This window comes from Caretta caretta, chromosome 6 (genome assembly GCF_965140235.1).
Source record: "Caretta caretta isolate rCarCar2 chromosome 6, rCarCar1.hap1, whole genome shotgun sequence".
Taxonomy (NCBI): Eukaryota; Metazoa; Chordata; order Testudines; family Cheloniidae; genus Caretta; species Caretta caretta.
Window position 1 is genome coordinate 14921784 of NC_134211.1, and position 21661 is coordinate 14943444.

General features: G+C 45.6%; 1 protein-coding gene and 1 long non-coding RNA gene across 4 annotated transcripts in view; one reads left to right on the top strand and one right to left on the bottom strand.

The window, feature by feature from the left end:
* Nucleotides 1-2474: 2474 nt before the first annotated feature.
* Nucleotides 2475-17136, bottom strand: LOC125638442 (uncharacterized). 2 transcript variants are annotated; one of them, XR_007357228.2, is made up of 4 exons: nucleotides 17056-17136; nucleotides 16610-16775; nucleotides 7102-7168; nucleotides 2475-3402 (listed from the first exon to the last, which is right to left on the bottom strand). It is a non-coding gene; the product is annotated as an uncharacterized LOC125638442 (long non-coding RNA). The 2 variants fall into 2 exon arrangements; XR_007357229.2 differs by having other exon boundaries at nucleotides 16599-16775.
* Nucleotides 17113-21661, top strand: part of DAGLA (diacylglycerol lipase alpha) — a 101323-nt gene continuing 96774 nt past the window's right edge. Inside the window, exon 1 of one of the 2 annotated variants that reach the window (XM_075129270.1) lies at nucleotides 17113-17205. The gene's annotated coding sequence lies outside the window, so the exon portion shown is untranslated. The remainder of the gene's footprint in view (nucleotides 17206-21661) is intronic. The other variant, XM_048854182.2, reaches the window with a different exon arrangement.

A 21661-nucleotide genomic window follows, 5' to 3' on the forward strand; every position in this document is an offset into this window, starting at 1 on the left:
GAGAGGTGGAGCCCTCCTTGGTAAAGGGAGCTGAGTTCAGACACCACCAAGGGTAAAGTTCATCATACAGAGTACAGAGGGGACGGATGCAGCAGGAAGCAAAACATCTGCTGAGACCTAGGGGTTGTGGGGAACCGAGGTTTACCCTGGCCTTCCTCCCCGGCATTCGTTTTTCTGTGGGCTGGCCCTTACACAGGGGGTTCCCATTCTCACCTGTCTCTCATTAATCTGAATCCTAGCAGATGGGAACTACAGGGAAGATTCAAGGCACTCCGTGCTCGAGTGAGCAGCCGCAGTAGTGTCTGCAATACCAGCTGCCTGGGCAGAGACTGTGCTGCTGTGGACTTTAAAAATCAGCAGATCAATATTTTCAAAGTCAATTTAAAATAAATGGTGGTGAAAGGCGCTGGCTGAACACTCCTGGAGACAAGAGCTCTTCGTCTGTCTCCAGAAGCAGCGCTGGCTGTTCCCATGCTGCAGTGCTCCACCCCATCACAGAGGGACTGCTGCTTTGTGGGTGAGGGGCACGTTGTCTCCAGGCCTATTTGATCCTTGGCTGTCAACTAGGGAGCCCTCTGGGCCAGTGGGTTGGATGCCCATTATGAATTAGGCCAAGACCATTCACGTTTCCTTTAGGCTGTGAATTTTGGTCACTACTAATCTGGGCTAGGTGAAGGCTCTATTACCAATCCCCCGAGTCATCCCATGTATGGGGGTGTGCTTGTGAAACACAAAGCATACACTTGCCCTGTACTTGGTACACCATTTTATCTGATCAGCCATCCATCTTTCAAGACAAAACCATCCTTTGCCATGAAAATGCCCTAAGAAAGCCCCAGCAGGGGCACAGGATCTAAAAAAGGGGGTGGGTGTCTGGAAAAAAAAAAAGGCCTTTCTGATGCCCAGAGGGCATGTGCAGGATACCCATAAAGCCCAATGGGGGAAAGCGTGATCAGTCACTAGCATTGTGGCTCCGGAGGAAACTGATGGCCACAGTAGCCTGGCTTGTCTGCTGCTCTGAGCCCAGGGGGGAAGCATGTCGCTCTGTGTCTCCTCCTGGATCTCTGTCAAAACAGCAGTCTCCAATTAAGGCCCTTGTTCTCTGCTGAGCTCCTTGTAACAGCCTCTGTGTTTGGGAGGCATCCGGGATTCCTTGGCAACCAAGTGGCTCCTTGCCAGATGCCCATTGCCAGGCCAGCGCTTGGCATGTTTGAATGGGCTGAATTGTGGAAAAATAAGTCTCCGAGCCACGTTCTTTCTGCGGAAAGTGGATGTCAAAGATGTGCATCTCCACTGCTGCCGGGAGTGTGTGTGTGTGTGGGAGAGTCTGAGCTGGGGGAGGCTAGATACACACAAGCGGGAGGGCATGAGCTTCCTCTGGCAGATGTTATGCCTGCGCCATGCTGAAAGTCAGAGCCCTGCAGCAAGAGCAGGAGTAGCCAGCGCTTGGGGAGGTCAGGCCAGATTCATTGTGGCTGGTGCAGGAACATGTAAATTACACCCCTCCTCAGCCAGTCTGACCCCACTTGCCATTGGGGGATGCATCCCATGGAGGAGCAGGAAGCACTACCCCCATCCAACCTGGGGGATCTCCACTGGTGGGTGGGTGGACAACTGTGGGACAATTCCTCAGCTGGTGTTAATCAATCCAGCTCCATTGCAGCCATTGGCTCTTTGATTTACACCAGTTAAGGATCTGGCCTTACAGCTGTCCCAAGGGCCTTGAAGAGGGTTGGTTGCAGCCTCTTTCTGATGCAGAAATCTCTTTGCTGACTTTCCAGCATGCGGAATCTCTGCCTGGTTTCTCACTGGCTCACATGAGCCTGAGCTGGATCTGCTCTGTTGGCTAAATACAAAAGAAAGGGAAAGTGAGAGTTTAAAGGAAAGTCTCACACTCTCCATAGCAGCAAGGGCTTGGTGGGAAGTTTGCCCCTGTCTGGCGATATCAGGACAAGACTTGTTAATGATTTCTCCTCCTCTTGTGATCCACCAAGGTGTCTCCAGAGTGTGGCCAGCACATGGGCAGCTTAGGTGATGGTAAGGGCCCCTCTGTAACCGTTTTTGTTTGCATGTGTGGGTATATCTTGTAAGCAGGAGCTGTGCACCTAAGAGAGTTCTTCTGGTGATACACCCAGCTGATGAAAAGAAGTACCCCAAACAATAAGTATTTCTCTAAGATCTAACTGCCTACATAGTCAGTTAAACAGATCTTGTAAGACTAGCTGTTATAGGGCCACCTGGTGTTGCCCAATAATGTTACAACTATTACGTGATACACACCGTCTCACAACACGACAAGTCCCCCTGCCCAGCTCTAGCTCATCCAACTTGGCCTGAGTGAATCTCTCCGGCCACCTGCCAGATATAACAGAGCGTACTGTGATGCCTGGCCTGGCCTGACTGTGGCACCTTCCACAATCAGCTGCAGTAGAAAAAACTTCACACATATCCACCACGATGCTTTATCCCTTTATTGAGCATCCGGGAACCAGTGCCTGTAAAGCTGTTGAGATGGTCCCCATAGCCCCTTGCTGGCTGGTATTCCTGATGAAGGAGAACTCTTCATAGCAGTGTCTCCTGACATAGCCCTAGACCTGGGCACGAGGGAGCAGGAGTATGTGAGTGCAATGCAGCGCTATCCCTGGAGCACTCAGATGACAAGAGTAAATGCTCTCTGTTGCTTGGTGACATGCTGGGGGAGAAATCTGGCCAATTGGCCAGTTCTGTGGTTGTCATTCAGCATTCTCCCTGGTGTGTGTGAAGCATTCACTCAATGCTGACTTCAGATCTGAAGGTCCTGGGGGAACCTTCTACAAGGATCTTATGTCAAGGGCATCTTAAAAGTGGTCTGAAAGAAGGAGACAGGGTCATTGCCTCCAGGGACCCTTGAAAACCTGAACTTAGATTTTCTAGATCTCTTGAGTTTGGAGAGTTCTCTTACTGGTGATACATTATAATCTAAATAGACATGACAGACAAAGGATGGGATGGGAAACAGAGGCAAAGTGGGTTGTTCAAGGTCACGCAGCCGGTCAGTGGTGGAGCTGGGAATAGAATGCAGGTTTCCCAACACCCAGTCCCGGGCTCTGTCCACTAGGCCATGCTTCAAAAAAATCTCAGTCCAAAGATGATCTTGAATATTACACTGATGATATGTATCTTGCTTTGTGAACTCTGCCTTCCCTGCTGGCAAAGTTTTTCAGCTCCCTCCTTCAGAGATTGTTTATTGCTGTCAGTGAACTTGACAAATTCTTGTCAGGTGTCCCATCCCCAGCAAATTGCAGTATCTCCTGCCCTCTCCCTCATCCCCTTTGCTCTGTGACAGAGATTTCAGGGACCTGTTGGTTTCATGCAATTGCAGTTCTTCAAGTCAGAGACTTCTGAGCCAGACAAGACCTGGCACTGTAATGAGAACAACAGCGAGAGGTGTAAATGCACCCCCCAAAGGACAATATGTCCTAGAGCTATGGTATTACCCAGCCGCTCTGAATTCCAGTCATCATATCACAGTCTTACTGTACAGTCTTACAGTATCCCGAAGCCATGATATTACCCAGCTGCTCTGAATTCCAGAGCTGTGACATTACTCAGCTGCTTCATGTCCCAGAGCCGTGATATTACACAGCTCAAATGTGACTCGCATACTTGATGGAGTGCAATGGAAAATGCTGCACGGCAGCCCAAGAGGGGGCTCTGGCGGTCGTATCTGCCATGGTGTCTTTGGGAAACAGGAGAGAAAATGGTGAAGAGAGTGTTGGTGAAAGAGTAAAAGAAGAGGAGTGGGAGGAATAGGGAGAGAGGGAAGGAGGGAGAGAAGATGATGGACAGAGAGACAACTATAGGTGTGCTGGAGTATTAAGTCCAACTGTCTTTCCACTTGTTGCTTTTTGTCCTTTCGTGCTAGGAAATGATCTGTCATGACATTTAGAGAGCGAAACAAGTGTTAAGGATTTTTGCTTTGCTGCCTGTTTTTTCCTCACAGAATCTGGAGAGTTTTAAGTCCCCAAGAGTCAGCAAGTTGTTTGTTCCAACCATCTGTCCCATTTCCCTTATCAACCATTTGTCCCTTTCTTCTCCTTGGTTAGGCGTCTAAAGCAGAGTCTGCCTGTCAAACCCTCTGTCACTTTTCTCTCTCCTTCCCCTCCTGCGTTTGGCTGTCTCAGGACCCCTCTCATTTGTCACTGTCGTACGGATTCTTTACATAGAAACATGACGTTCCCTCTTTCTATCGGTTGGATGTGCTGCATATATGTTAACATTCTGGGGGCGGGGTTTTGATGGGCTGCGTATATGCTAACATTCTGGGGAAACTGATTAATGGCCCTGCTGGAACTATTAGTGGCCGAGGGAAAGGTGCCTATTACTAGAGTTAGGATCTAGTAATTTTTGATTTGAGAATATTTTTGTTTATAGAGACTATTTCACTTTTAGCACTATAAACAAATCTCCAGAAATTAATGCAGCCCCCTCACAGCTTCCAAGGAAGACTGGGTGGCAATGCGTTTAGCTGTAAGTAATCTCCCAATGGCACTGGCTCTTGTTGATGCTCTCAGTCACTCTCAGCTGATGGCAAGAGGCCGATAAAGCAAGCTCAACAAGCCAGCTTTTGTGGGGTGTATGTAGCTTGTGACGTTGTTTGTGCATTGCCCCTTTAAAGTTCTGGGAAATGTGCTTGGCACAGCTGATGCTGCATGGTACAGAGAAATCACACACACTGTGGTCTCCCCAAGGAGACTTTATTTCTTATCACTCTTATTTTGTTGTTTCCCTTCATCTAAGACAACAATAATTCAGACTGAAAGTGTCTGTATATGGAAAAATGGAACACCTAGCTCTATGAACCATCTTAGATACCATCTAAATTTCCCAAAGCGAGAACCGAGACAAGCAAAACATGGGTGACCTGTAAACTTTTCCCGTGTCTGTGACACCTGTGAAAAAGCGTTAAGGAGCAATCTGAAACTGGCAGGTGACAGAGCCCTGCCCTCAGGATCCCTGATCAGCCAGTGACTCTTCTGATTATGTCAATTCTTTTGACTTAATATCTTTTCTAGAGTTTGCCTGGGTGATTTGCTGCTGAATAAGCCTGAAAGGGTTTTCTGGAGCTTTGAGGCTAGGGCAGTTCTCCTGTTCATTGAGTTGAATTCATCCCACTTTCACAAAGCTGTTGTTATATTTCCTGCTTCATCTCTGGCTATAACTGTTATTCCTAACAATACTTTAGTGTTGAAGATGGAACCGAGGGTATAAAGGGGACGTGTGGGTGGGGAGCCGGGGGCAGGAGGGGGACGGACAAGAAGAAATAGTAAATAGTTGACAGGAATAAAACAGAGGAAGAAAACTGGGTGTTTCAATAGTAAGTTTGGCAGGTGCTTCAATGAAGCCCCAGGGTTACAGTAGTGCCAACACTAAGCTTTAAGAAAACGATGAGTCGGGTCTCCAAGACCATGACCTTTTAAAAAACGATAAATTGTGGGTGCTTATTGGCTTCAGGGTTCACATTTTGAAGCTTTCCTCTGCAAACCTGAGGGCTAGAAATGTACTCTCTTAAAACTGAAGCTGAAAGTCTCATGTAATCACATGACTTTTGGGGCTGGGGCTTTAAGGGTACGTCTACACAGCAATTAAACACTTATGGCTGGCCAGGGGCAGCCGCTTCACGTTCATGGGACTCAGGCTGCGGGGCTGTAAAATTGCTATTAAAGGGTTAAAATCCATATGCTGTTTGTGTTACAACCTGATATATAGACTGTCAGCTCTTTTTACAGGCCCCAAAATCCAGAGTTTGGTTAAATCAGACAACAGTGCCTGTTTTTCCTGGGGGTGAAGGGACGGTAGATTTTAGTGGTTTCTGTCCTGAGTCCCCTTCCTGGTTCACCCTCTGCATTAACATTTCTGAACCTTCTTAGCTGCGTTTTGATTGGAGCCATATGCTGTACTTGCTCCCCTGGGGCAATTAATCCTTGTGGTGTCCCTTCATTATCTCTGTGGGGGCTAAAATTTGGCCTTTTGCACAAAATAATGTATGAAGGGGGTTCTGATTCCTCCCATTTGTCTTGTGCTGGTGAGTTTTCCCACAGATAGTTAATCAGTGGTGCTGTTGGCTGACAAATGCAGGGAGTGGGCTCTCCCCCTCCTGCTCTGGGCGTGTGTCCCAGGCATGGTGAATGTAGTTCTTTTGTTTTGAGATCTTTTCCAATTTCCTGACAATTACATGGTTTAAAGTACAAGCTCTTATCCTTCAGAGCCTGATTCTCAGATTTTAAAGTTGCAATTTCTCTTTCTTTTAGGTTGAGTATAACCAATAACACTATTACTGCCTTGTCTGTTTTGTCACTTTTCTGATTATTCCACCAAGTTACCAGATCTGCCTCTGGTTCAGCAGCAGAATAGTTTGTTTTTTTTAGTTGCTGTTTGTCGGGTTTTGACATGTTTATACTCCAAATATTCTCGAGAGCTGATTATTGCCTCTCCTTTTGATGCCATGGTCTTTTACTCACCCTGGCTGCTGACCTTGTTGGGAATGTACGTCTTCCCCCTTATTTCTGTGGTTTCAATCTCCACAAATGTCAGCCTTAATAGGGATTTATGTTTCCCCCCTTTTGAATACTGTGGTCTAAATCTCCACACTGACAGCTTTGATGGGGATGCATGTCTCCCCCCTCTTTGAATACCACGGTCTTAGGTTACACACAATTGCCAGCTTTATTGGAGACTTGCGCTACTCGAAGGCATGTACGTTACATGCCTGGGGGGTGCTCCCCTAAGGCTTGCAATGTTACGTGCAATGAGGAAATGGGACCATCAGTTTGCACTGCCTACCACTCGCATACCCAGCCAGTCCTGGGCTTAACTCATGGCCAATCGCTTGCTGGTGGTTTATCCAAGTCCTCCATAACACACCCCTTAGTTTAAACAGTACATAACCCTCTTGCACATGTCTCCCCTCCCAACTGGTACCCTTATTAACTCCTCTGCTTATACTACATGTGTTTAGGTTCCTTTGCACTTAAATTTAAAAAGTGGGAACAAGATGTGTCTGAAAGGGGATGAGAAACTTCTATCCCTGCCCTAATGAGGTGGTAAATTAAACATACTCACCTCCTTTTGGATTTCAGTCTCAGTTCCTCAATCAGTTCACAAGCTTGCATCCCGGACGAGCCCCCACCTGAAGGAACAAAATATGGACACCGTGTAAAATTAAGCACGTGGGTTTATTACACACAGCGCAGGTGGAGTGTCACCTTGCTTATTAGGCTCAAAGACACTGCCAAACAATTGATTACAATGGATTATATGGATTTTCCATGGGCGGAGGGAAATGATGGGGTAGGCAGTCCCAAACCCTTGGATAGATCTAGCAGCAAGACAAGATAAGCACAGTAGCCAATGGTTAAAAAGTTACGTAATGTCTCCACCCATGGTTTCAAGTTTACATATGACACTTAATTAGTACATAGGTGTTTTTCATTAAACAAGATATAGAGTGTGTTAGTATAAAATACATATGTTGAATTCTGATTTGGAATTCATAGGAATGAAGTAGCTCCCCTGACTGTCCAACAGGTACACGTGTAGGAGTTAAAGCAAAAGGACAAATGAAAAGTATATAGCAATAAAGATTGTCTTTTAGTTGTTCATTTGTGTTTCTAAGGCAGGCACTGGCAATGGCTTGGAGGAGAGGTGCACATCTGTGAGAGGGAGGATATTATATCTTATACTGACATGTTTGAACCTCTTCCATAAACTCAAGGCCGGAAGTGTAGAAGGGCACCTTTTCTACGGAAGAAACAGAGCCCCTTTCATTTCTTTGGTCTGTTTGCAATTTTGAGATAAATTATAATTTCCCCCCAATTATAATTTCCACCTAGCTTCTTGCTGACCAAGCTTATTTTAGCAAAAAGCAAAGTTGTTCTTTGTTTGTTCTGCTTCTTAGCTAATATTGTTCACTATTTGCTAGGCCTCTGTTTTCTTGACCAAACTCTGGATTTTGGGGCCTGTAAAAAGAGCTGACACAGTCTATGTATCAGATTGTAACAAAAACAGCATATAGATTTTAGCCCTTCAATGAAAGGGGCCCTGTTTCTTCTTTATTACACTCCGCCAGCGCTGTGCGTAATAAACCAGTGTGCTTAATTCTACACAGTGTCCATATTTTGTTCCTTCAGCTATGTAGAGGTTCAAGACTTCGGATGGAACCTGAGCTCTGGGACCCTGCGAGGAGCCCAAATGTCTACACAGCAAATTTTACCCCAGCAGCCTGAGCCCCGTGAACCCAGGCCAGCCATGGCCACGCCGCGGGTCTTTTATTCCAGTGTAGATGTGCACCAAGAAATATACCAAATAGGGCAAGAGTTGGCAACAGTTCTGCTTTCACAAGAAACAATTACATGAGATTTTAGAAGCAGATAACATACTACTTATACTATCTGGGTCCTTGTAGGGCCCCGATCACCATAGTATCCGAGCAAGAGTAGAGAAAAAGAGCAGCGTTCCTGTCAATTATAATTAATTACTTGTATCAATTAGCATTTAAGGGTTCGAAATGAGATTGCGGGCTCACAGTGCTGGGTGCTGTACATACACATTGTAACACCCAGTCCCTATCCTGGAGCACTTACACTCTGAATAGACCAGACAGAAAGAAGGCAGCAGTATCTCCATTTTTCAGAGGGGGAAGTGAGGCACAGTGAGGTTAAGGGATTTGCCCAAGGTCACAGAAGAAGTCTTTTGCAGAACCAGGGCTTGAATGCAGATCACCTGAAGCCCAATCCAGTCACTTAGCCACAAGATCAAACTTCCTCTAAGCAAGAAAGATCACCTTTCACTGAGGGTTAGACAAAATATGCTTTGCTCTGCTAAAGGACTTAGTGGGACTGAGAGAACTCAGCAAAACTGTGTTCAACATTCTCATTAAAGTGAGACTGTTATTCCCCTGCAAGAAATAGCTGAGAAGTTACAGTGTCTATGACGCTGGCTAGCACTTGGGGGAAAACGCTGCCTGAATTTATAGTAAGTCTGCAAAGGCTTGGCTTCTGCATTTGTTTGGCACAAAGTTAGAAAAACAGCTGAGAGATCCGTTTGTGTGTACAGAATTCTTAGTAGCAAGCATTGCCCTGAATTACCATGTGCAGCCTATGGGGAAAATTGGTCTTCAGCAAAAAAGTCTGGAAATCATGAACAACTTTGAAAACGGAGGACACGGCATGCAAAGATCGGATGGGTGTGTACCACTGTACACTTCCCAGGCTGGGAGCTTTAAAGATTTCTTTCATACAGTTTAGGGTACTTCACGCAAAGCAGCACAAATAGTCAGCAGCACAAATAGTCGCTGGGGAAACAATTTCGTGCCTGGAACCAGGTATTCACTGTAAAGCTACCGCTATGAAATTACAAGGAGTCCGGTGGCACCTTAAAGACTTTAACAGATTTATTTGGACTCCTCGTTGTTTTTGTGGATACAGACTAACACGGCTACCCCTCTGATACTTGACGCTATGAAATTGCAGCACTGGGCATGTTTACAGTGTGGACATATATAATTGCATGCGAATATGATCCTCAAGAAGGGGGAAGCGTCCAGAGCCATCACCCAGACTTTGTTCCCAAACAATGTGCCCTAGAGACGTTAACAAGATAAATGTATCTAGCAGCAGGGTGCTGCATTGCTTTCTACTTGTCATGTGCAAAAGGACCTGTAGAGACAACAATCCGCAGCTATGGGACTTTTATGTAATGAACATGCCTTCTGAGTGTGTAGAGCTTCACTCTGATCAGATGTTCAGAGCAGAAAACCTGGGGTAACAATGTCTGCTTCTGAATATTTGTGTTCAAGAGTAAAATTATTTAAAAAAAATTAAATTGCAACCCAGCTGTATAGCTCTGAAAACACAACCCACAGCATAGCAGTTAGAAATCCCAGGGAAATGCCACTGAATGGTGTCAGCCACAGGTGGCAAATATAATACTAGTGAGCTGTAGCTCACGAAAGCTTATGCTCAAATAAATTTGTTAGCCTCTAAGGTGCCACAAGTACTCCCTTTCTTTTTGCGGCTACAGACTAACATGGCTGCTACTCTGAAATATAATACTGGTTTGCATCCAAGGATAAAGGTAAAAACGGTGTGAGACTCTGGAATAGACTCTTTTCCCCACCCTAGTCCTTGTGCACAGAAGCCTGAGGAAAATTCTGGTGGTGCAGACCCAGGGTAGAGCTGATGTAAGCAGCTCTACACTGCCCCCTTGGCAAATCTCTGTGCAGGAGGCATGTCTGTTTAGTGCATGCCATGACAGAGATTCTGGGCTGCCTGGCACTACAGATCAGCCTACAGGCCGCTCCCCTGTGGCTGTTCTAATTTATGTTGGGGGAGTTAAGGCCTCTGGAGCAGCTTAGAATCCTGAGGGCATGAAGCCCCGTGGGCTGCACCTTCCAGATGGCACAGTACAGAATCTCAACCGCTAAATTTAGACTGATCAAGATTTAATCAGAGGGCTGACTCAGGAGAACTGTGCTCAAATGTGCCTCTGTTTTATATCAGGGATAGGTTTGTTTGAAGGAACAGAAGCACAAGCATTGAAAGGACCAGGGACAGAACCAGCCAATCAAAAATTCCATAAAGTTACACTAGTGTCTTTATGCATTGAGAAGGAGCTCTTCAAAGGCACAGATGGGGAATGAGACACCCAACTTCTGTTGATTTTCAATAGGTGCTGAGTGCCTCTCTCCCTAAAAACTATAGTGCATCAGCAACTCAGGGCTCTGAAAAAATGCAGGGACAATCTCCTCTGTTGTTCACAGTGATGGGCCACCATGACCGTGTGTCTGGACCTGACACAAACGGTATGTGCGTGGAGATTGCACTCCTTGGTTTAGAAGTAAGTCAATAACCCAGTTCTAATTGTTTTTCAACATTCATAGAAGAAAATAAAATTCTCCAAATCAGATTTGATACTGGCTTACCAGCAGGTGGTGCTGGATAGTAAATCTGAACATTACCTTGGCATTAATGCATTAAAAGGATTATTCCATTTAGCCAATGAGCTACTTGTAACACATGAGAAACAAAGACAAGCACTCTAGTTAAAAGAGCCCTGTTCTATAGCTAGGAAATTGTCAATCATTTTCATGTGCTGAATGAGGAACACCTGCATCCCACCTCGGCCTAACAATGCTGCACTAAATAACTATATACCTCCCTGCATACAAAAATCCAACTACTTGTGAAACTACCTGTGTCTCACAATCCCACTCCCGATATCACACAGCATGTGTCACAATGCTGCACCAAATAACTGTGTTGCTTTTCACAGAAAACAATACTGCACTAAAGTACCTGTGTGTATTCTTGCAAACAATAACACTTTTCTGAATCCTTTTATTCTTATCTATGTAGTATAATGCCACATCTAAAACTTGTATCACCATCTGTGTGTACTACTTGCATATTTTACCTGTTACCTATAAAATACAAGCTTTTTATAAAATAAGAGGATTATTCTGGCACAGCACGCTAATGTGTATCAACATTCAGCACCTTAAGGAGCAGGCATAGGAGGCAAATGGGGGTGGGGTGGGGTGGTTATATGATTGGTAATAGCATAATAATGTTATTTAGCTATCCTAGTACCAGGAGGAATTGCAGATATGCACACATATGCACTAGCATAACGTGAAAGAACCATTTAACAGCCTAAAAGAATGTGTTGAGCAATGACACCTTGTTTTCTCATGGTAGCATAATTTGCTTTAGACGCAAGGGCTGCTAAAGGGATTCCTCCAGCTAAAGAGAAACTGAAGCCACAGACTTAGCACTGGTATCTTCCGGCACTTCAGAGATTCTGATTTTGTCTGACATTTCTACCTTTTGAGGAAAAGTCAATGAAGCATTTCTCTACCTTGGTAAAACCTCCAAATTGAATAGTCTGAGACCAATCAAACACAATTACATGGAGGTATAGAAGATGGGCTTGAAATATTTAGGGCTTTTTTCCTCATAGAAGAAAATTGGTTAAAAGGTGAATATATGATATCCCTATCCCTTAGTGACTTAGAATAGGAAGAATTATTAGGAACTAGTATGGCTTTTCCCCCCCAGTATGCCTTTCTGCTACTGGCCCTTTAAAATTGGGAAAGCCAAACAGTGGCAGCTTTAAGAGGGGTATTTTGTGGCTAATAGATGCAACTCCTTCTCTTCCAGCTGATAGGTACCTGTTTTGCTCTCCTGATCTCTTATTACTCAGAAGCTATTTTCACAGGGAGCAAAAAAGATCCTCTATCTAGTGCCAACTTAGTGGAAGTAAATGGGGAAGTACATAAAGGCTCATGTGAATTAGATGGCTAGTCAGGTGGTGGTGACTTATAGACGCTTTTCACCACCTGTGCCGGCATAAAGAGATCTCAAAGCAGCCATAAGGCCCATGTGGGGGAGTTACCATGGCCTAGAGGACTTCTGTGGTAGGTACAGAGCTGGTTTTCAGTTTTCCCAAAGAACCTATATTATTAAGGGTATTCCAGGGTGGGAGAAGCTGTTTAGCTGTCCTTGTGGTTCAGGGCTGCAAGATCTCTAGGAGCTCTGGCACCCCCTTGACATTAGTACTAGTGCAGTGCGAGGGTGAATCTGGCTGCGAGAGTTTGTAGAGTGATGACATGTGGCTGCAAAGCTCTAAGCTTTATGATGAGGCATACACCATAACATAAGAGCTGCTACAGAGCAAAATCATGAGACTGTACCAGGCCCAGATATTGTGAGCATTAGAGCTTGTGTGACAAGCAGCCCTCTTTGCTCTAGGAAAACTCCTGATAGGGTTTTCTCAATGGACTTTCTCTGATTTTTATTTTATTGTTCATTGTGATGTTCAGTGATACCTGCAGTTTGAGTGCTAGGATAAAAGGGGTATTGTTAGGTGGGAATGTTCTCCCCTCACTGATCAACCAATAATAGCAGTTAGTCATAACAGGGTGTAGATTGGGCAATGCCGGCTAAGAAATACACCAAAACCTTACGAATGCACAGTCTGTTATGAATCATGAGTTTTTAAAATGTTTCAGTTCCTTTTCGCCATCCTTTCAAACTTATCATTGATAGATTTTCTTTTCTTTAAGATTTCCTGGATGATGTGGATCCTTGTTCCTAGCCCCAGAATACCATTGACTTCAATTAGCATGCTTCTGTGAGTAAGGCCAGCAGGATTTGGCCCAAGAAATATATGAACTTGTTTTGTTTCTTCACTGATTAACTCCAGCTGTGTGCTGCTGGGACACCTTGAAGACCCCAGTGGCCTATCTGAACCTGGTTTTGGACAAGTGGGACCATATTCAGAAATTGCTAAAATGGTGGTGTAAATTACATATCAGCAATTGGTGTCATTTACCTGATGAGGGGGCAAGAGAATGGAGTAGCAGGAAAAACTAATAGGAGGATGTTCGATAATTTTTGGGTGTATTGGAAGGTGCTTTAACTTGCAACTCCTAGTTATTTTCCTTCCTTGTTACATGCCATGATGGGGATGGAGTTGTAACTTGCACCACTTACTGATGGGTATGCACCACCATTCCATTGCCCTGATAACTGTCCAGACCTGAACTCTTATCCACTTGTTCTAAGGTGGTGAAGCTTGTAAATCAATATTCTTACTGCAGATGATGGGGGTGGGATTCAGTTAAACTGGTCTGAAGTGGTTCTCTGGGACTCAGAAAAAGTTTCCTCTCTCCTGCTCATGCAGTTGAATTAATCTCCTTTATTAAAGCAGTTCACTTTTTTTGCTTTGCCTCTGGCCTATAATTATTACCCCAACCACACCACCAGCTGCTCTCACGTGAATTAACCAAAAGAATGGAGGCTGATGACCTGTATGTAAAAGAAAAGATTAAGGGTGGTTCAAAGGTGTCCGGGAAAGAGGAGTGCACAAAGAGAGCCACAAAAGAGCTAAATTCACTTTTCATCATCTATCAGCTGTGTCAGTTTCTTAAGTGTTCTGAAATAAAACTTAGTTTGTTACACTACATGTAACATTCAATGCCTTTTGCTGTACTTTGTGTGGGCCAGACCCTACAAACACATCTATGCAGTAGTTCCAGTGAGTTCAACAATCAGGGACAAAGGAGACTACTTCTGTGCGTAAAGCTTGTGACTTCAATGGGGCTATTCACATGTGATGTTTCAGAGTAACAGCCGTGTTAGTCTGTATTCGCAAAAAGAAAAGGAGTACTTGTGGCACCTTAGAGACTAACCAATTTATTTGAGCATGAGCTTTCGTGAGCTACAGCTCACTTCATCGGATGCATACCGTGGAAACTGCAGCAGACATCATCACATGTGATGGTGGCTCACGTGTAAAGTCACATCTACAGATTTGTAGGATCTGTCCCCCTTAAGCATTTTGTGGGCCAGTGTTGAAATGAAAGTGGTTGACTTTAAAAATTCTAAATAGAACAGCTACTTGTAGACTTTATTAATAAAAATGATTTTTAAAAAAAAACTTATCACAAGTTTGCCTCCATTTGTTCCTACATTCTTGAGCTTCTGGGGGTTTATGCCTGCCAAATCTTTGCCACCCTGCTTATAACAGGGTTAGCACTGCTGGAAGACCTTGTAAGGCTGCACACTGGGTAAAATGATTATATATCAACGTGTAGTGATCAATGGCTCCATGTCTAGTTGGCAGCCGGTATCAAGTGGAGTGCCCCAAGGGTCGGTCCTGGGGCCGGTTTTGTTCAATATCTTCATAAATGATCTGGAGGATGGTGTGGATTGCACTCTCAGCAAATTTGCGGATGATACTAAACTGGGAGGAGTGGTAGATACGCTGGAGGGGAGGGATAGGATACAGAAGGACCTAGACAAATTGGAGGATTGGGCCAAAAGAAATCTGATGAGGTTCAATAAGGATAAGTGCAGGGTCCTGCTCTTAGGATGGAAGAATCCAATGCACCGCTACAGACTAGGGACCGAATGGCTAGGCAGCAGTTCTGCGGAAAAGGACCTAGAGGTGACAGTGGACGAGAAGCTGGATATGAGTCAGCAGTGTGCCCTTGTTGCCAAGAAGGCCAATGGCATTTTTGGGTGTATAAGTAGGGGCATAGCGAGCAGATCGAGGGACGTGATCGTTCCCCTCTATTCGACATTGGTGAGGCCTCATCTGGAGTACTGTGTCCAGTTTTGGGCCCCGCACTACAAGAAGGATGTGGATAAATTGGAGAGAGTCCAGCGAAGGGCAACAAAAATGATTAGGGGTCTAGAACACATGAGTTATGAGGAGAGGCTGAGGGAGCTGGGATTGTTTAGCCTGCAGAAGAGAAGAATGAGGGGGGATTTGATAGCTGCTTTCAACTACCTGAAAGGGGGTTCCAAAGAGGATGGCTCTAGACTGTTCTCAATGGTAGCAGATGACAGAACGAGGAGTAATGGTCTCAAGTTGCAGTGGGGGAGGTTTAGATTGGATATTAGGAAAAACTTTTTCACTAAGAGGGTGGTGAAACACTGGAATGCGTTACCTAGGGAGGTGGTAGAATCTCCTTCCTTAGAGGTTTTTAAGGTCAGGCTTGACAAAGCCCTGGCTGGGATGATTTAACTGGGAATTGGTCCTGCTTCAAGCAGGGGGTTGGACTAGATGGCCTTCTGGGGTCCCTTCCAACCCTGATATTCTATGATTCTATTCAGGGCCTGATTTTTATTTGTACCAAAGCCACTTTATATTCCTTCAGCAGAGTAAAGAGGCCTTAAAATGAGTGTAGATGTAATTTATGCCCTCTGAAAGTCACCTGTGCACTACCAGAGCAATCTAAAGTAGTTTTAGCATAAACACGAACAGGACCTCAATTAATAATGTAGAATTGATGGACTATATTACTCCACTAACTATAGAGCTGGTAAAAATGCAAACCAATATTCAATAAATATGTTATTTAATTTATCATATCCTACCAGCTCAAGTAGGAGAATGGAATTATCGGTGTTTCATAGGCCCCTGTGCTGTTAATTTAAAGGAGATTCTTTAGGTCAAGTATGTAGTTTTGGAGCAAGAGCATCACACCCGGGTTTGGTGTGGATGTTTATCTGAATCTGTTCAGCCTGGAGAGCTGGTGCAAACAGGCTTTTGCTGGAGATATCTAGAACTTCTGCTTCTGCCTGGAAAGTGGAAGCTGGAGGGAAAATGTGTCCAAACATTTCAGGAACTAAAATGAGATTGACCTTAGAGCACTGGCTAAATGCATGGCCTTAGCTAAGTAAATTCACTTTGCTGTCTTCCCAGTCCCCCTAAATAGGGAATAATATGTATCCAATTATCACCGTGGGAGGATTATTTAATTAATTTTATGCAGTACTCTGAGAACATAAAGCATTATAGAAATCCTATTATTGTTACAGAATGATTATTCTTGAATAAAGAAATTCCCGAAGATGCAAGGGGACCTGTTGGTAGGGAATGTGCACTCCTTGATGGGGGTTCACCCACCAGTGGCTGCCCCTCATCTGTTATTCATGGGGAAACCCTAATGGTGATGTGGTCTTAGGCCAGGTCTACCCTATAAACTTACAATGGTGTAACTATGTCACACAAGGGTGTGAAAAATCAACCCCTCTGAGGGATGCACTTACACCAACTTCACCTGCAGGGGGGACAGTGCTGTGTCCATGGGAGGGCTTCTCCCATCAATGTAGCGATGTCCTCTCGCGGAGGTGGCTTAACTGCGCCGACGGGAGACGCTCTCCTGTCTTCACCGAAGTGCTACAGCGGCGCAGAGCCACAGCCCCTGCAGCGATTTAAGTGTAGACCTGCGCATCGTGCCGGGGGGGGAGGAAGCAAGGTCAGGGCTGAGCTGTCACACCCCACTTCCTACACCTCCAGCAGACCCCTGGCCTAGGGCACAGGGCCCCTCTCTGAACACCCGCTAAGAGAGGAATCTGGGCACCCAAACCCCAACCATCACCCCCCACCCCGCTGCCCCCCCGAGCGCCCGCTCCCCACCGCTGCTTTCAGAACCAGGCCGCGCTGCCTGGCGCCAGGGGGCGCTGCAGGCGCCCGCCGTCGCCATGGTTACCGCTGGGTGCGTACTCGGGGCTTACGGAGCTGACGCAGTGGGCGGCCCGGCGGGCAGAGGCGCCGGGGGCAGAATCGGGGGGCCGGGGAGACCCGGGATGGAGGCGGCGGCCGCGGCCCTGGCCCTGGCCCGCTGGCGGCGGCGGCGGAGGCGGCGGCAGAGAGGTGCGGGGCGGGAAGCAGCGGGAGGTGCCCGGCTCGGCCCTCGCCGCGGGCGGGGTGTCTCCCGACGGGGGAGGGGAGGTTAGGGGGCGCCCCCCCCCCGGCCTGGGAGCGAGGAGGTGCCCCCTGCCCCCTCCCGTCGCGGGGGATGGATGAGGCGGTGGCCCCCGGGCGTGGAGCGGAGGAAGGGGTGGGCCAGGAAGTGGGGCTGGGAGGGAGCTAAGTCTTTGTCGCCTCGTGGGTGTGTTTTCCATGTGGCTTCATGTCAGGAGAGGTCCCCGTTGCGGGACTTGACAGAGGGGCATTGGGCTTAGTCGCCTCCTGTGGTTGGGGCTTTTAAGGGTGAGGTCTCTCTCTGAAGATATTCATTTTCCCAGTTTATAGTGGAGTTCGCCGGATCCCTAGAGTTGATGTGTGGAATCTGCTTTGGGGTACCTCTTGCTGCTGCTTTGTGGGAGCGAGGGTTGTGTATCCCCTCTTTGGTTCCTGTTGCTTTGTGTATTCTGGTTTGTTTGTTTCTTACTGTTTTCTGTCTTGAGTTCAGGGGCTGCAGTTTGTATGTGTGTGAATTTTGAGTCCACGCTTAGGGAGAGAATTCTCCTCTTATTTGATGAGTGGAAATCCCTTAGTTTCAGGAGATTCGGGGGTCTTTCAGCGTTGTAATTCCGCCTTTAATTTACCGGAAATATTTTCTTTTATGTAAGGCAACGTCCAAACTCAATGTGCCCCTGTCGTATTGTTATGATTGTTACAGGTTCCATTGTGATTGGCCTTGAACAGATTTATAGTACAAGACATCCCCTATCCCAAAGAGCATACAGTGTAAATAGACAAAAAACACAAAGAGTCAGAGGCCAAGAGAGGTTAAATGATTTGGGCAAGGTGTCGCAGCAGATCAGTGGCAGAGTAAGGATTATAACCCAAGTCACTGGTGTCCCAGTTCAGGGCTCTAACCACTGGTCCTTTGTGTGGTGTGGAATATTGTATATGAGGAAGAAGGGTTACAGTCAGAGTCGGAGTGTATGTCTGCACTGCAATAAAAGACCTACAGCATGACCTTAGCTGGACTGAATCAGCTGACTTGGGCTCCCCGGTCTCAGGCTGCGGAGCTATAAAATTGCAGTGTAGATGTTTGGGCTTGGTCTGGTGGAGCCTGCACTGTGCGAGGAGGAAGGGTCTCAGAGGCCAGGCTGCAGCTGGGGCACAAACATCTACACTGCTATTCTTAGCCCCACAGCCTGAGCCCCAGGAGCCCAAGTCAGCTGACCTATTCATAGAGAGTGTTAGGTCAGAAAGGACCACCAGATCATCTAATCTGAACTCCTGTTTATCACCAGTCAGTAAACATCTGTGACAGTTTGTACCCTTACGTTCATCCTTTGTACAAGACCTTGATATATTTTGTACAAAGTATGCTTTGTGAGGTATCATTTGAAAACTCATAATCTGCTGATCATTGTGGTCCTGGTAAATTCTGCTGTATAAGACATGTTCCAAGTCTGAGAAACAACTTCTAGCCAGTTCCCTAGAGACATAAGACTAGCTAGTATTTCAAACAGGTGTCAGCATAATCAAATGGACTATCACCTGATTAAGTATCCATTGTTTGGCAGGAAGAAGGGTGTAAATGAGAAGTTTACATCTTGGGAATGGAACAGCTGGGGTCCCATGTAAATAGACTGGCTGTTGCCTGAACCTCAGCTGGAGATGATTTTCAAAGAAAAAGGGAGCTATAAGAAAGGAGGACAGAGGCCCCAAAACATTCCTCCTTTCTCTACATCAACCACGACACCCGAGGCACAAAGAAACAGCTTTGAACTGAGGTGGGGAGGGAATCCTGTCTGTAAGGACTTCAGCCAGTAAGACTGCTAAAGCAAGTGCTGAGAGAAATCTTTGCCTTGAATTCACTTAGCTTGATAAGTTAAGTATTAGTTTGTGTTCTACCTTTTATTTCTTTGTAACCAATTCTGACTTTTATGCCTCATTGTTTGTAATCGCTGAAAATCTATCTTTCTGTAGTTAATAAACTTGTTTGATTTAAACCAGTGTCTTTGGATCGAAGTGTTTGGGAAACTTCATTTGAGATAACAGGATTTGTGCATATCATTTTCTATTAATAAAATGATGGACTTACTATGAGCTTGTATTGTCCAGAAGGAAAGAGCTGGGCAGTACAAGACAAACATTTTGGGACATGTCTGGGATTGGGATTTGCTGGTGTCATTCTGCAACGTAATTCATGGGTGGCTGGCTCAGCACTCATACAGTATGGCTGGGAGTAATTTACATGCTAGAAGCTGTGTGTGAGTAGGCCAGGAGTGGTTACTCTCACTCCTGTGTGTAAAAGGCTCCCCAGGTTAGAGAATTGAGGGAACACAACTGCTGAGCAGTCCAGATTGTACCTGGAGAATGTCACAACATCACCAAGCCCAATAACCAGAATTAGACCAAAGTATTACAGCCCTTGAGACTAAACTATTATATGCCACAGGCAGAGAACAGCAGGAACTGAGGTGCATCATTATCGAAGACCCTTGCAATGGTAGGAAATTGAGTTAGTGAGCTATACCCAGACGATCCTAGCAAGTAATCCCTGCCCATGCTGTGGTGGAAGGATGTGTTTGACTATCAGTGCAAGTAGCATCAACTCTACTCCTTAGAAGCATTAGATAACAGTGCCACTTTCTAGGGCTGGAATAGGAGACTTTGAGGCTATATTTAGGATGATTTGATGCAGGGATAATTTTTCTCCCCTCTCTTCACTGGTCCAGGATCAGTATTTGGAAACATTTATTCATCCCAAAAGTATTTGTATGAATTCTGCCAAAGTTTTTCTAGTCTGGGCAGGTCATGAGATCTGTCCTTAAAATCCACAACAGTGAAAATCAAGAGTGCTGTCTGCATGTAAAAGCACAGGCTGAACCACACTGGTAAGACCCATACATCCTATAGTTTAGGGATGCCCAAACTTTGCCCAACCAAGAGCCATTCTGGGCCCTTCCAAGGATTCTGGGGACCATACTTAGGTGTCTTATTAGAGCGGTTTGCAGTTGCCACCTCTATACATGGCTATGGTGCCTGTAGAGACTATAGCTCCCAATGTGCAGCCCTGTATCTAGAGTCAGATCAAGGTGGAGCACTGTACAGTGATTCCAATAGGCACCATAGGTCTCTCCTCCATGCTGAAGGTGAAGTTAGATTGGGGAAGGTGGGGGCTCTGGGGAGGACCAATGAAAAGGATTAAGAATCCTTACTTTAGAGAGCTATAAGCCATTGTATTAAATAGAAATACTTAAAAGGAAAATATAAGCATCCTTCCAGGTAGGAAGGAGGTTAAATGCTTGTTAGGACAAAGCCACATATAGCCAGCTAAAGGTGTGAGGCTTTAATAGGAAGGTCACTGGTGGTTGTTTTCTGGTATGTCAGGGACGGTGTTACAGCTCATGCTTGGTGATAGGGGAAAACGTCACTGTTTGTGTGGTCAGGATAAGTGAAATAGTAGTGGCTGGGAGATAACGAAATTGCAGGATGTGGTTACCAACTCCTGCATGTGGTTTCTGTAAAAACAAATATTTCATCTCTTTGTTTCTGATACTGGTTTCTGCTGGGCTGTGTGTGTGGTGAAGAGGTGTCTACATTTATATGGAGGTTTGTTTGTGTGTGTGTGTGTTAGGTGGGGTCATTTTTTGGGGATTGGTGTCATCTTCCTGACCTAGGTTGTCAATGGGGCTGGGTATCAGTCTTCTATGCCATAAAAATTGCGTTGGACAACTACAGCCCCCTGGTTAGACTACTCCTAAAACTGTTAAGTGCTCTTCAACACATCTTATCATAAAGGAGCAAAGTCTGGAACCCAACTATGACTGAAAACTACACAAAATGGGCTGAAACTCCAACAAACCCATCCTACATCTGCTGTTCTGTGAGCAAATACTTCATGTGCCCCAAACTAGGACTCTGCAGAACAGAACCGGGACATGTGCCCTCTTCTGATCTGCATGCAGAAAAACCTAACAACCCATCTTCTGATGCCATCACAACCGATGTACTGTATATGCTCACCACAATCAAGTGTGAAGGAACCATAAACTTGACAAAACATGCCCCACTTCTAGATGGCATCACTAACAGGACTCACCAGTGCTGACCTCTAAAAGCAAAAGGATAAAACAACTTCACCAAAAATGGAATTACATTCAAGATCCTGGACCTATCACTGAGAAGACTGTCTGCTATCTACTGGGAAAGAATAGATCAAAAGTCACAAAAACTAGGCTGCTGTATGTCTCTACAAAGAAGTTTCACCCTAGCACCAGATCGTACCATACTGAAATGCACAAAACTCAGAGTGACTCTTACCAAATATAGACTCTCTGCTCTAAGCTAGAAGGAGGAACTGGGAGACACAAAGCACAGTGGAATTACGGAAAGGAACAATTGTGCAACCAGTAAGGCAGAG